The 12,552-nt window shown below is 46.7% G+C and overlaps 2 protein-coding genes across 2 annotated transcripts in view; one reads left to right on the top strand and one right to left on the bottom strand.

The window, feature by feature from the left end:
- LOC141094286 (uncharacterized) overlaps positions 1 to 12,552 on the bottom strand; it is a 1,055,204-nt gene that overhangs the window by 263,812 nt on the left and 778,840 nt on the right. The gene's annotated exons all lie outside the window — the stretch shown is intronic.
- Positions 1 to 12,552, top strand: part of LOC141093962 (uncharacterized) — a 162,363-nt gene that overhangs the window by 16,264 nt on the left and 133,547 nt on the right. The window lies entirely within an intron of this gene.

Raw genomic sequence — 12,552 nt, 5'->3', positions numbered from 1 at the left:
ATTAAAGCTGATTTGGACCAATTAATCCGAAGACCAGACCTCAGCCCAAATTCTCGAATGACCTCCATTGCCGGCAAAATCGAGGAATGTACCTTATCTAAATATAGAAGTAAATCATCCGCGTACAATGATATCCTCAACTCCACAGTTCCACACCTGAATCCCATTATTTCTCTGGACTTCCGAATTGCAACTGCCAATGGCTCCACCGCAGTAGCAAATAGCAAGGGCGAGAGCGGGCACCCCTGTCTAGTACCTCTCCCAAGAGGAAAAGACTCAGAGACCCTGCCATTAGCCCCAACCTTCGCCACCGGCGAGCCATACAACAGCCTCACCCAATTTATAAATCTGTGTCCAAATCCCATTTTCCGAAGTACCGCCCACAAAAAACCCCACTCCAGACTATCGAACGCCTTAGCAGCGTCTAAGGACAAAATTGCTCTCCCCCCCCCCCCCCCCCCAACTCCCCAGAACTATGTCGAATCCCCAAGTATAGTTTCCTAAGGTTCATAGATGTGGCTCTGCCTGGGATAAATCCCATCTGATCCTTCTGTATAACAGATGAGATAACTCGGGACATCCTATTGGCGAGTACCTTGGCCAATAATTTAACATCTGTTGATAATAGGGAAATCGGGCGATATGAATCCGGAACCTCTGGATCCTTTCCGGGCTTTAATATTAAAGCCATCAAAGCTTCCCTCATAGATGGCGGGAGGACCCTCTGCCTTTCAGCCTCTTCAAATACCTTAAGTAGCTTAGGTAGCAGTAAGGGTGCATAGGTTTTGTAAAACTCGCCAGGCAGGCCATCCATTCCTGGAGCCTTTTCATTTTGCATCTGACCAAGCGCCTCCTCCAACTCCTCCAACAGGATGTCCCGATCCAATGAATCCCTATCGCTATCAGCCAATGCAGGGAGAGAGAGAGCATCCAGGTACTGCTCAATCTCAGTCTCCGTGAGACTGCAATCTGATGTGTATAGTCGCATATAATACCTCCTTATCTCACTCACTATGTCCGCACTGTCTCTCACAGGACCACCCGAGTCCGTTTTTAGCCTATTGATATATGAAGATCCGTCCTGTGCTCTAATGACCGTGGCCAATAAATGTCCTACTCCCTCCCCCTCTATAAAATATTTTTGTTTGAGGAAATAACGTTTATTTGCTGCCGCCGACATGAGGTTTTCCCTGAGCGACCCCTGTGCCCCCTCCAAAGCTTTTTTAGTTTCCTCTGTCGGGTTGAGTATCACCGCAGCCTCAGCAACAGACACCTCCTGGATCAGGCCCCGGGTGTAGCATCTATTTTGGCTTTTCCGTGTGCATATTTCTCTAATATATAATCCCCTGACATAGGCTTTCATGGAATCCCAGACTATGTGTGATGATGCAGAGTACTCATTAAGTTGAAAATATTCTAGAATGGCATCATGCAAAGATCCCCCTATAAGCTGGATCCAGAAGGGATTAAGCTTCCAGATAGGTCTAGACAGGGTGAGGGGGGTGTCCCCATGAAAGTGTGACATGTAGCGGCGAGTGATCAGATACACTTCTAGGCAGGTAGGCCACCCCTCGTACATATGGGGTCATGAGTGTATTCCCAATGGCCAGGTCTATCCGTGACATAGCGTGGTGGGAGCTAGAGTAGCAGGAAAACTGTCTGGCTGTGGGGTTTCGGACACGCCAAAGATCTACCATACCCAGCTCCACTAACGTTCTAGCAAATGAGGTTGAGGCTGCATCTTCTGATATGTTTCCCGAATGCAACTTATCCAAATAGGGATGCAAATATGTATTAAAATCTCCTATTAGAAGAGTCGGCGCAGGGGAAAAGGAACCCAAAATAGACAAGATTCTTTTTACTGGTTTGACTGAATAGGGCGGGGGGATGTACATGGCAACCAAAATAAATTGTATACCGTATAACGTGCAAAGCAAACATACAAATCTGCCCCCAGGGTCAACCACTGATTTAGTACATGAGAAGGGGATGGACCTGTGCACCAGCACACTGACACCCCGCGCATGGGTCGAGTACGTGGAATGATATTCATGTGAAACCCATCCCTTTCTTAGCCAATGAATATTATCTTTCACCATGTGGGTCTCAGACATACACAGGATAGCCGGGAGAAATTTCTGCATATTAGTAAATATAGCACATCTCTTATTTGCATCCCCGAGCCCCCTAACATTCCACGCTACAATATTAAGTGATATCGCCATAAGAGCAGACTAAAAAATGAGAAATCGGAGCATACTCCACTCCCGAGGGAGAGAGGCAATCTCCACCATCCCTCGGTACAATGAATTGGGTGACACGGCTGACGCACATCACATCCCACAGAACAATTAGGGAATACAACAACAAACGAAAAAAACAAAGGAGGGAGAGGGAGCACTTTCTCTCAGCGTGGGCTCAGCAGTCACAGACTCCGGCTGCTCCCCATCCCCCACTCCTTCCTCCTCTAGCACAGGCCCCGGCATCTGCACATGTCGGGCTGAAGGGGGGCCCAGTTTACTCACTGCTCCCTCCTTGTAGAGATGATCCTCCAGCTCCATGCTGCAGCCAGCGTCTGCCTCAGTCTGTGCACCGGGCGATCGAGCAGCAGCAGGAGGCACCCTTGCATATCGTTCCAGCCTGCCAGCCGCTCTCATCGCTCCACTACCGGCCAACTTGTTGTTTGCTCGCGCCATCTTGGATGTAGCAGAGGCGCGCCCCGGCGTCTCCTTATCCTTTTTACCGCCGCGGTTCAACATGGCCCAAGGATCCTCCACTGTCTAGACGCCCAGGGAGATATTGCAGCCCTCCAGGTCAGTGGGACTCGTTAGCAGTGCCGTAATCAGGATTTATTGTCGGATCCGGGCAGGAGCTCTCTCACTCCACGTCCTCCCTACATGAGGTCCAGGTCACGCCCCGCCTCATCTTACTCTTCATCGTCCTCAGAAGAGGGTTGCATCTGTTTTCCGATTAGAGGAGACAGTCTCATTAAAGCAATTAGAACCACCATGGGTCTGGTGGGCCCTCGGCCCAAGAAAACTGTTCAGGATATAATTTTCAGTGGACTAGAACAGAAAAAACGGAGGGCGTTTCCATTGAATGAGAAAATCCAGTCCTTAATCAAAAGGGCATGGAAGAAGCCAGAAAAGAAGGGCCTTCTAACCCCAAAAAGGAAAAGCCCTTTTAAGGACTCGGTGTGCTCGGTTTGTGAAAAGGTGCCAAAGTTAGACGTGGCGATCACGCTTTCTTCCTTCTTCCTTCCTTTCTTCCTTCTTCCTTCTTCTTTCTTCTTCTCACATCTAGTTATTATTATTCAGTTGATTTTCCGCAAGTAATTTTCGTGTCGATCGGATTTGCAGTTTTTGCGCAAGTTGCGTTTGAAAATTTTTTTTCCCGTCATTGGAATGCACTGTCTCAATGCATTTAAATGGGAAAATTTTGCCATAGGAATACATGGGGCAGTTGTGAGGCGATTCAAATTTGAGGACCAGTTGCGGCAGTTAAGCTCATTGATATGCGCAGGCAGACCCAGTTACTATGCCAAAGCCTACGAACTTTACATGACCCCACCAGGACACAGTTTCTGCCAGATAATATCAGCTCTTAAAGCGAAACCCAAAGCACAAATGCAAATCTAGCTTCATCACATGACGCATGCCCCTGAGAGAGAATGTGCGCCAAAGTGGATTTAGAAGCCCAGTGCGCCAAACTGGCTTTTAAAGGGCCGATGTGCCAAAGTGATTCTTAAAGGGCCGGCACGCCAAATCGAAAGCTGAGTGACCCCCCCCCCGGCCCCCAAATCGGAGGCTGAGCAATTTCGGCCTCCAAATCAGAGGCTGAGTGGGGTGCCCAAGTCTGAAAGCCTTGCAGAAGCAGCAAGCAAGTCTCTTAAAGGGGCACCATTTCAAAGCACTATCTGTACTTCCTTCAGGAAATACACATCTAGTTATTATTCTACTTCACCGCGTTTTCTGCAATTAAAACGGCCCGAACCGCTCGGCGCAGAGACCCCGTTCATGAGGAGTTTCAAAGGCCTCGGTGGGACATGTGTGATATGCATTTTTGGAGTCAATCGGATTTGTAGGTTTTTTTTTTGTTTTGTTTTTTTTTAAATCGCATTTTAAGCAAAAATTTTCCCACAGGAATTAATGGCGACCTTTCCATGACCCCCAACTGACATGGATTGAAGCCACATCGCTGGTGCAGTGACCTTACAAAGATGGCAGCTATGCAAATGCAGCTTCCACACATGACCCGTATTAGCTAATAGAAGCTGACAGATCGCTGATTCAAGGTCTTAAAGTCGCAGCATGCCAATGGCTTCTGAAAAGCCCCACCCAGTGATGGCTAACCTTGGCACTCCAGCTGTTGTAAAACTACAACTCCTTTGCATCATGCAGCAGTTAAGGCATGCTGGGAGTTGTAGTTCTCCAACAGCTGGATTGCCAAGGTTCGCCATCACTGCAGTCGGATGCCAAAGTGGCTTTAGAAGCCCAATGTGCCAAAGTGGCCCCTGAGGGGCCCGTAGCGCCAAAGTGGTCCCCGAGGCAAAGTGGCAGCATGTATCAACATGGCTAAAGTGGCTACCAAGTGGCCAAACTGGCTACCGAGGGGCTGTGTGCACCAAAGTGACTACCAAGGATTCCTGCATGCCAAAATGGCTACCAAGGGGCCAAAGTGGCTAACAAGGAGCCCCGTACATCAAAGTGGCTACCAAGGGGCCAAAATGGCTACCCAGGGGCAGGGCCCTGCATGCCAGACTTGCTCCTGAGGTTCATTGGCACCAAAGTGGTTTCTGAGGGGCCCTGGGAACCAGACTGGCTCCTGAGGGGGCCTGCACAACAAAGTGGGTCTTGGGCTTCACATACTAAAGTGGCCCCTGAGAGGCCTCGCATGCCAGACTGGCTCCTGAAAGGCCCTGCCATCATAGTGGCTGTTGAGGGGCCACACCATGCCAAAGTGGCTTGTGAGGGGCTGTACTACGCCAATCGCTCTGGCTTTTACCAACCTAAGATGATTCGCACCACAAGAATGTCCACAAAATATTTCCATGAAAATGTGATATGCGCTTTTGTCCATTTTTATTTTTCAGGGGTACAGCTGCAATTAAATGGTTGCTATCATTACTAAGGTCCCCATCTTACTGAACGAGCATCCGATCATGAGGTTTCAGCAGTACCGCGCTGTGACGGCGTCAATTGCTGCGTGTGACAGCGGGATACAACATCGCAGGGGGCATTCCTGAGCATGGCAGATCCCAGTCCCGGCCGTTTTCATGCATTATACACTCCCAGCGAAGAAAATTGTTCATTGTGACCGCTGTGCTTGCAACGCTGCGATGTCGGGTTTGCGACGTTGCAGTGTCACGATCGTCAGCGGTATCAATCAGTGTGAAGGGACCTTAAGGACTTACTAGTCCACTAATTGTACAATTTTATTGAGTAAATAGGGACCACTGCTATAAGAAATGGATGTGACAAGTTTCCCTGACTTCTATAACAAATGTTAGTGGCCTGATTAATGAAAATTGCCTCAGAGTAAAACCATTCTGGTTGTCCATAGCAACCAGAGGTCGGCTTTCATATTTGAAACTGCTGAGGTAAAGTGAAAGCTGACCTCTGATTGGTTGTCGGGGCCACTCGAGCAGTCTGTCAGGCAGTTTCACTGTGTGAGGCCTGCTCTTCCTAATCTGCTAGTCACCTTCTAATTTCTGCGTTCGGTGAATAACATAAAGCAGAATTTCTGAAGGAATTTCCACTGAGGTAAATCTGTCCCATAAACTGCCCCAACGGTGTATTCACACGTGTGAGAGGAGCAGTTAACAAATAGCTGCCATTTTTTTCTCATAGCAAATTTTGCCATACAGTATTATGTAAGGGCTGGGAGCCAAAAAATAGGGCGAGTCGTTGTTTCTTTCCCGCAGCCCTAAAATACAGGATTTCACCCATGTTATTAATTTCCATGGGGGGGGAACTATGCCATGCTTATTCCAGCAGATTTGCTACAGGTTTTGTGGCAATAAGGTCGTTTCACACTGGAGATTCTTTGGTGCGAATATTGCCGGACATTTTAGCTCTACAAATCACAACCTATTACGATAAGATAATCCTTTAATCGTCCCACCATGGGGAAATTCAGAGCATTACAGCAGCAAGGCAGGAACAAGTACAGATACAGATGCATAAAGGCATTACATTGACAGTAGGGAGGTACATATACGAAAAAAAAGATGTAACCGGACTGTCACAACTTTGGATCTATCAGTTCTCTGTTTGGGTCGTTCTCCGTTTTGGACAGTGCTGGTTATACAGCCTAACTGCAGCAGGAAGGAAGGACTTTGGATAGCGCTCCCTCTCACATTTAGGATGAAGTAGCCGGTGACTGACAGTACTGCACATCTTTGTCACGGTCTCATGCATGGGATGGGAATCATTCTGCACCATGTAGCTCACCTTGGCCAGTATGCTCCTGTCGCCTACTTCCTGAACTGGATCAAGGGGGCATCCCAGGACAGAGCTGGCCCTTCTAATCAGTTTGTCCAGCCTATTCCTGTCCCTGGTTGATATGCCACTACCCCAGCACGCCACACCAAAGAAGATGATTGATGCCACAACAGAGTTGAAGAAGGATGCAAGGAGTGCCCCCCTAACTCCGAAGGCTCTCAGCCTTCTGAGCAGATAAAGCCTACTTTGGCCCCTCCTATACACTGCATCCAAGTGATAGCCCCAGTCAAGCTTATTATTGAGGATCACACCAAGGTACTTATAGGTGTCGACTATCTCAATGTCATTTCCCTGAATGTTCACCACTACTGGTGGATTTTTTCCCTTGCGAAAGTCCACCACCAATTCCTTGGTCTTCCCGGAATTAATCCTAAGGTGGTTCCTCTGACACCACTCCACAAAAGCTTGGTTAGTATCTCTGTACTCTCTTTCATCTCCTCCTGTGATGAGGCCTACTATTGCAGAGTCATCAGAATACTTCTGCAAGTAGCAGCTAGATGAGTTGCACTTAAAATCCGCAGTGTACAGTGTGAAGAGAAAAGGGGCAAGAACTGTACATTATTTTCAATGGCCGTATTCACATGGCCACATGACATCACATGTCCACATGACATCACCTGGCCACATGTGAATATGCCCATTGATAACAATGGGTCATGATTTTTAGAGAGAAAATTGTCCGCAATTCTCATGCCAAAAAAAATCGCCCCTGTGAAACGGCCCTACTGCTGTGGATTTGCTGCGTGTCTGTAACAATTTTGCAGTCTGCAGTTAATTTGGGAAAATTTACTAAAATAGGTCTCAGGCATACGGCAGAGTTTGATCATTGATTTTTTTCAATGATGTTTGGAGGCGAAAACCAGGAGTGAAACTCAAAGACAAAATTTATACTGGAAAGATATGCACCAATTTTTTGTATTTTGCACCTACTCCTGATGCTTTTACAGGGCTTTTCATGGCCCCTTTATAAACGTCTATGTTAAAATTACCTGCAAAAATGCCTAGCCAGATGTTTTTGCAAGCGATTTTTCAAGGCTCCCGTAGGTTATAATGGTCAATTTCCCAGCACTAATGCGCTTAAATGGGCTTAAGCACATTAGTGATTGTGATACTCGGTCGACTTTTTTGCTTGCAACCTTCATTTGACATTGCAACTTTTGACACAAGTCACATGATTTGACAGGTGTCGCACTGCCCATTGAAATCAATGGTAGAAGGGGGGGAAAAAAATCGCCAGCGGTCCCACAACCCCTGGCATGTTTTTGCCAATTTTGTTTTCTTTCCCATTCATTTGAATGGGAAGTGTGAAAGCGACTCTTGCACAAAGATAAGACATGACCACAATTTATTTCTCTCGCTGCTTTCGCGCTGAGAAAGTTTGCCGGTGTGCATGGGCACATTGAAATCAAGGGGATGCACATGCAGCACAATTTTGTCATGCGACAGTTGTGTAAAAAGGCCCTAATGCTGATGGATAAGTATGCAATTAACATGCGCTTTTCAATCCCATAGACTTTTAGGAGGCTATGATTGTGTTTTTTGAGTGCTTTTCAATCACTACATGTGAGTAAAAAATAAGTGAGTTTAGCGCTGGAAAAAAGTGCTTGTCTAAATAACCTCTAAGGCCTTATTCAGACAAGCACTTTCCAGATGATATTGCCCTGAGCGCAAAAAAAAAAAAAAAAAGTACCAACATCTGCGCTTTTTTAAGTACCAGTCAAAAGCACTTTTCCGGGGCACTTTCTAGAGAGCTGTTGGCGGCCGGCTGTCACTGCAGGGTGACAGCCAACCCCTAACAGTTAATCGCGGAATATCTCAATGTCTCCACCTGTCACATACCGAATAGAAAAGGGTTAATACTCACCCACCCTGTCCTTACTGCTGGCCACGCCAGCTTCCTTTTGGTGCAAAAGGACTTGCATGACATCACTGTTGCATGTGACCAATGGATCGTCCCATGAACTAGTCACATGGGTTGCTGATGTCAGGCAGGTACTTTTGCACCACAAAGAAAACACCATGGCCAGCAGCAGCAGGACAGGTGAGTATTAACCCTTTACTGTCCAGTGTGTGACAAACTGGACCATGCTGTGAAAATCGCCTGCAAAAAAACACCTAGGCAGGTGTTTTTGCAGGCAATTTTGCACTCTCCATTGGAGATAATGGGCGATTTGTCAACTTTAAACGCTGCATAATAGCTCATGTTGCTATAATTTAAGCACTTTCAAAAAATCGTACACACAGTCCGATTTTTTTACATCCGAATTCGACCGATTTATTTATTCTGACTATGTGTACTAGCCCTAAATGTGACTTCATTAGCTACATAAAAATAGTTTGTTTCCATTATGGCCGTCCCTATTAAAATCTGCCAAAAGCAGACAGACTTTACATTAGCAGAGTCTACCTGTGAGAACTGCTAGAGAGATTATTCCTTGCAATCAGAATTTCTAGTGAAATCAATAAATCAAACTGAGCAGCCACAATTTCTTACATACAGACTCTCTGCCTAGGACAGTCTGCCTGTTCTTCACAAGTGTCCGGACCCCATTAATTTCATCATTGTGGGTCCCAGCGTCCCCTTAAAGCAAATGGTGGTGACATCCCACAGGTCCTTTAGCCTGCACCCAATATTATATGATGGTGACATCACTACATCACCCCCATTGGCTTCATATACAACCCATCCCAGGTTGTGCCATCGCTATATACAACATTCATATTCTAACATTACTTTCTTATAGTTGACACCTGATACACTGCTGTAAAGCTGGCAGCGCTGTTCAAGCACCATGTATTTCCTTCAGGAAATGCCCATCTAGTTATGTTTGAAACTGCCACGCGGTGTCTCCATTAAGCTTCATAGTAAATAGATAAATATTTTTTAGTTGTTCATGTTATTAATCTTAGGTTCCTTTAGTGCTCTGTAAACAACTGATGCAGGAGAGAGGCACCGTCTTTTTATCTGTAGGCTTCCTGTCCGTGTCAGGCGGATCCCCTCTCTCTGTGGTGCCGTCATGGGCTCAGAGAAATACCGTTATCTGTAAGTAACTATGTTTTTCCACATCGTGTGGAGAAATCAAACATGTGGTGGGAGTGGTGAAGACCCTTCCATATGGGACTGTGTTGGGAAGAGACTTGCCCCTATTCTGGTCCCTGTTGGAGACCAGGGTTAACCCTCCCAAGGTAAATGTTATTCCAGGCACGGAACCCGAAGATCCCAAGACAGAGATACCTGCTGTAGGGGTCTTCAACATAGGGACATAGTGTAACCCCGATAGGCTCCCGCTAGAGGTATTGGCAGGGGAGGTTGAGGAGACCCCACTGATTCCTGAGCTGGAGGTTTCCCCTGGTAAGTTCGGGACAGCTCAGCTCCAGGATCCCACCCTAACCCGAGCACGAGAGAGAGTGGTTGAAATTAATGGAATATCTCAGCAACCACGTGCTGAGACGGTTTTTCCTCGCATGGCCTTTCACCAGGAGTTGTTGTACCGGGTAGATAAAGACCATGATGAGGTTGTGGAACAGCTGGTGGTGCCCCAACTCTACCTTCAGGCTGTGCTCGACATGACTCACACCCATATACTAGGATGGCACTTAGGGGATAAAAAGACGCAGGAGTGCGTTCTGCAGTTTTTTTTTTTGGCCCGGGATCTACGCGGAGGTCCAGAGGTACTGTGACACGTGTCCAGAGTGCCAACTATCCTCACCCACCATGAACTACCGGAGTGAATGGGCTAACCCCATTGTGCTGATGCCAAAGCTAGACGGTCTCTACGTTTTTGTAATGACTTCACGAAATTGAATGAGGTATCAAGGTAGCTAAGTTTGACTTCTATCCAGTGCCCCGAGTGGACGAGCTAATTGAGACTGGGGGGAGCCCAGTACTTTACCACGCTTGATCTCTCAAAAGGATACTGGCAGGTCCTATTAATGGCGTTTTCAGAAGAAAAGACCTCTTTTATCACACCAGCGGTTCTCTACCAGTATGTTGTCTTGCCTTTTGAGTTACATGGGGCTCCGGCCACATTCCAGAGGCTGATGGACATTGTGCTAGAGCCTCATCGGGATTACACGTTGGCCTATTTAGATGACCTAGTCCTCTTTAGTACCGACTGGGATACCCACCTGTCCCAGGTACAAGCAGTGCTGGAGCCTCTCAAAATCGTGGGGTTAACAGCAAACCCAAAGAAATGCGCGAGAGGACTCACTGAAGCCCGGCAGTTAGGTTACGTGATTGGCTGCGGGGTTATCAAGCCCCAAGTAAACACGCTTGAGGCCATTCAAAACTGTCCAAAGCCTTTAAGTACCAAACAGGTGAGGGTATACCTTGGCATCATTGGGTACTACCGCCGGTTTATACCCAATTTTGCTGGGAAATCAGCACCCGTAACAAACCTGTTAAAAGATAAGACGACGGTGATGGTCTGGTGGAATCCACAAGTGGGAGGAAGCATTCCAGTCCCTGAAGTCGGAGTTGTGTGGACAGCCAGTCCTCATCAACCCCGACTTCAAGAAAACCTTTATCGTGCAAACCGATGGCTCAGAGGGTAGGCCTAGGAGCAGTGCTGTCGCAAAAGGTGAACAGGGATGAGCATCCATTCACCTACTTGAGCAGGAAACTGACCCCGGAAGAGAGAAATTATAGCGTAGTGGAGAAGGCGTGCTTGGCTATTAAGTTGTACCTTGGAGTCCTAACGCTACTATTTGCTCAGGCATCAGTTTCATTTGGTAACGGAATATTCACCCCTCGTCTGGATGAGAATAACGAGAGGAGTTCTCGAGTCAACAAATGGTTCCTGGCCCTCCAAAACTTTAGTTTCTCAGTGAAACATCGGGCAGGGAAGTCACAGGAAAATGTGAATGCCCTGTCACGGGCATGGTGACAAATGTTCAACCCCACAAGTTTGAATTGAGGGGGGGTGTTTGTGAGGCCGTGTCCGGTGTTATATGTGAGGGTTGCTATGTGTTCCCGAGTATGAAGAAGCATATGGAAGCCATGTAAGTGCATTGCAGTCACAGGCATAGCCTAGGGAGGAAGAGAGTTGAAGGAGCAGGGAGAATGGCTGAATACAGTCTGTAGGCTGTGATTATGGCTTTGTAATCACTTGCTAAATATATAGTTGAGGTAGTTGTTGATTTTTTTTTTTTGTGTGATAAAAATTTATACATTGTTATCCATAGTGTATTACGTGCTTTGTGGTACTTTTTGCTGTTATATAACACTCCATAAAAGGGTAAAATTTTATTGCTGGATTAAATTACTTGCCCATAGAGTATGGGTTACATTTATGTGATATATGTGACTCTCCAAAAAAATGAATTGAAAATTTTTTCTGTGTTCACTTACTCATCCATAATGTAACGGTAGTCACTTCTCACGGCCAAGCCGTGAATCGGAGTGGTCAAGGAATCCAAGGACAGAAGCCAGGAGGGTACGTCATAAACAGAAGGAAGAGACCAAAAGCGTAGTCAAGTATCATTCCATGGTCAGAGTACCGGGAGGTTAATGGATCAGAGCTGAAGTGGTTAAACAGGTGGATGGTCAGAACAAAGACTAAAGTCAGGCAACAGATCAAGCAAACAGAGCACAAACCTGACAAAATGAAGGTACATCTGGCAGTGGTCTGGGAGAAGCTGCTCAGCTAAGTAGGCATTGCAATTTCCCAGGATAGTGAACACCTGAGACAGCCGACGCCTCCTTGTCAAAGAGCTATCAGTCAACACACTGAGAAAATGGAAAACAGTCTTAGGAGCGCAGAAAAGGGACTCAGACAAGAGATGGGTTTAAACCACAACGCGTTTCGACGGAGGATCCGTCTTCATCAGGTGGAAAACAAAATCTTTAATATCATTATGTATGTACGGCCACCAAGAAAGTCTAGCAACGGTTTTCCTTGTGGCAGTAAACCCAGGATGACCACTTAAAACGGAATCATGAAATTCCTGTAACACCTGCAATCTTGGGTACCAAGGCACAAATAATATGGACTCGGGGGGGAGTAACCAATGTAATGCTGCTGCAGTGCAGTATAGTGCAACCTCCACC

This window comes from Dendrobates tinctorius, unplaced genomic scaffold, assembly GCF_039654945.1.
Source record: "Dendrobates tinctorius isolate UK_male_01 unplaced genomic scaffold, ASM3965494v1 ptg000063l, whole genome shotgun sequence".
NCBI lineage: Eukaryota > Metazoa > Chordata > Amphibia > Anura > Dendrobatidae > Dendrobates > Dendrobates tinctorius.
This window is presented reverse-complemented; position numbering and strand designations above follow the sequence as displayed.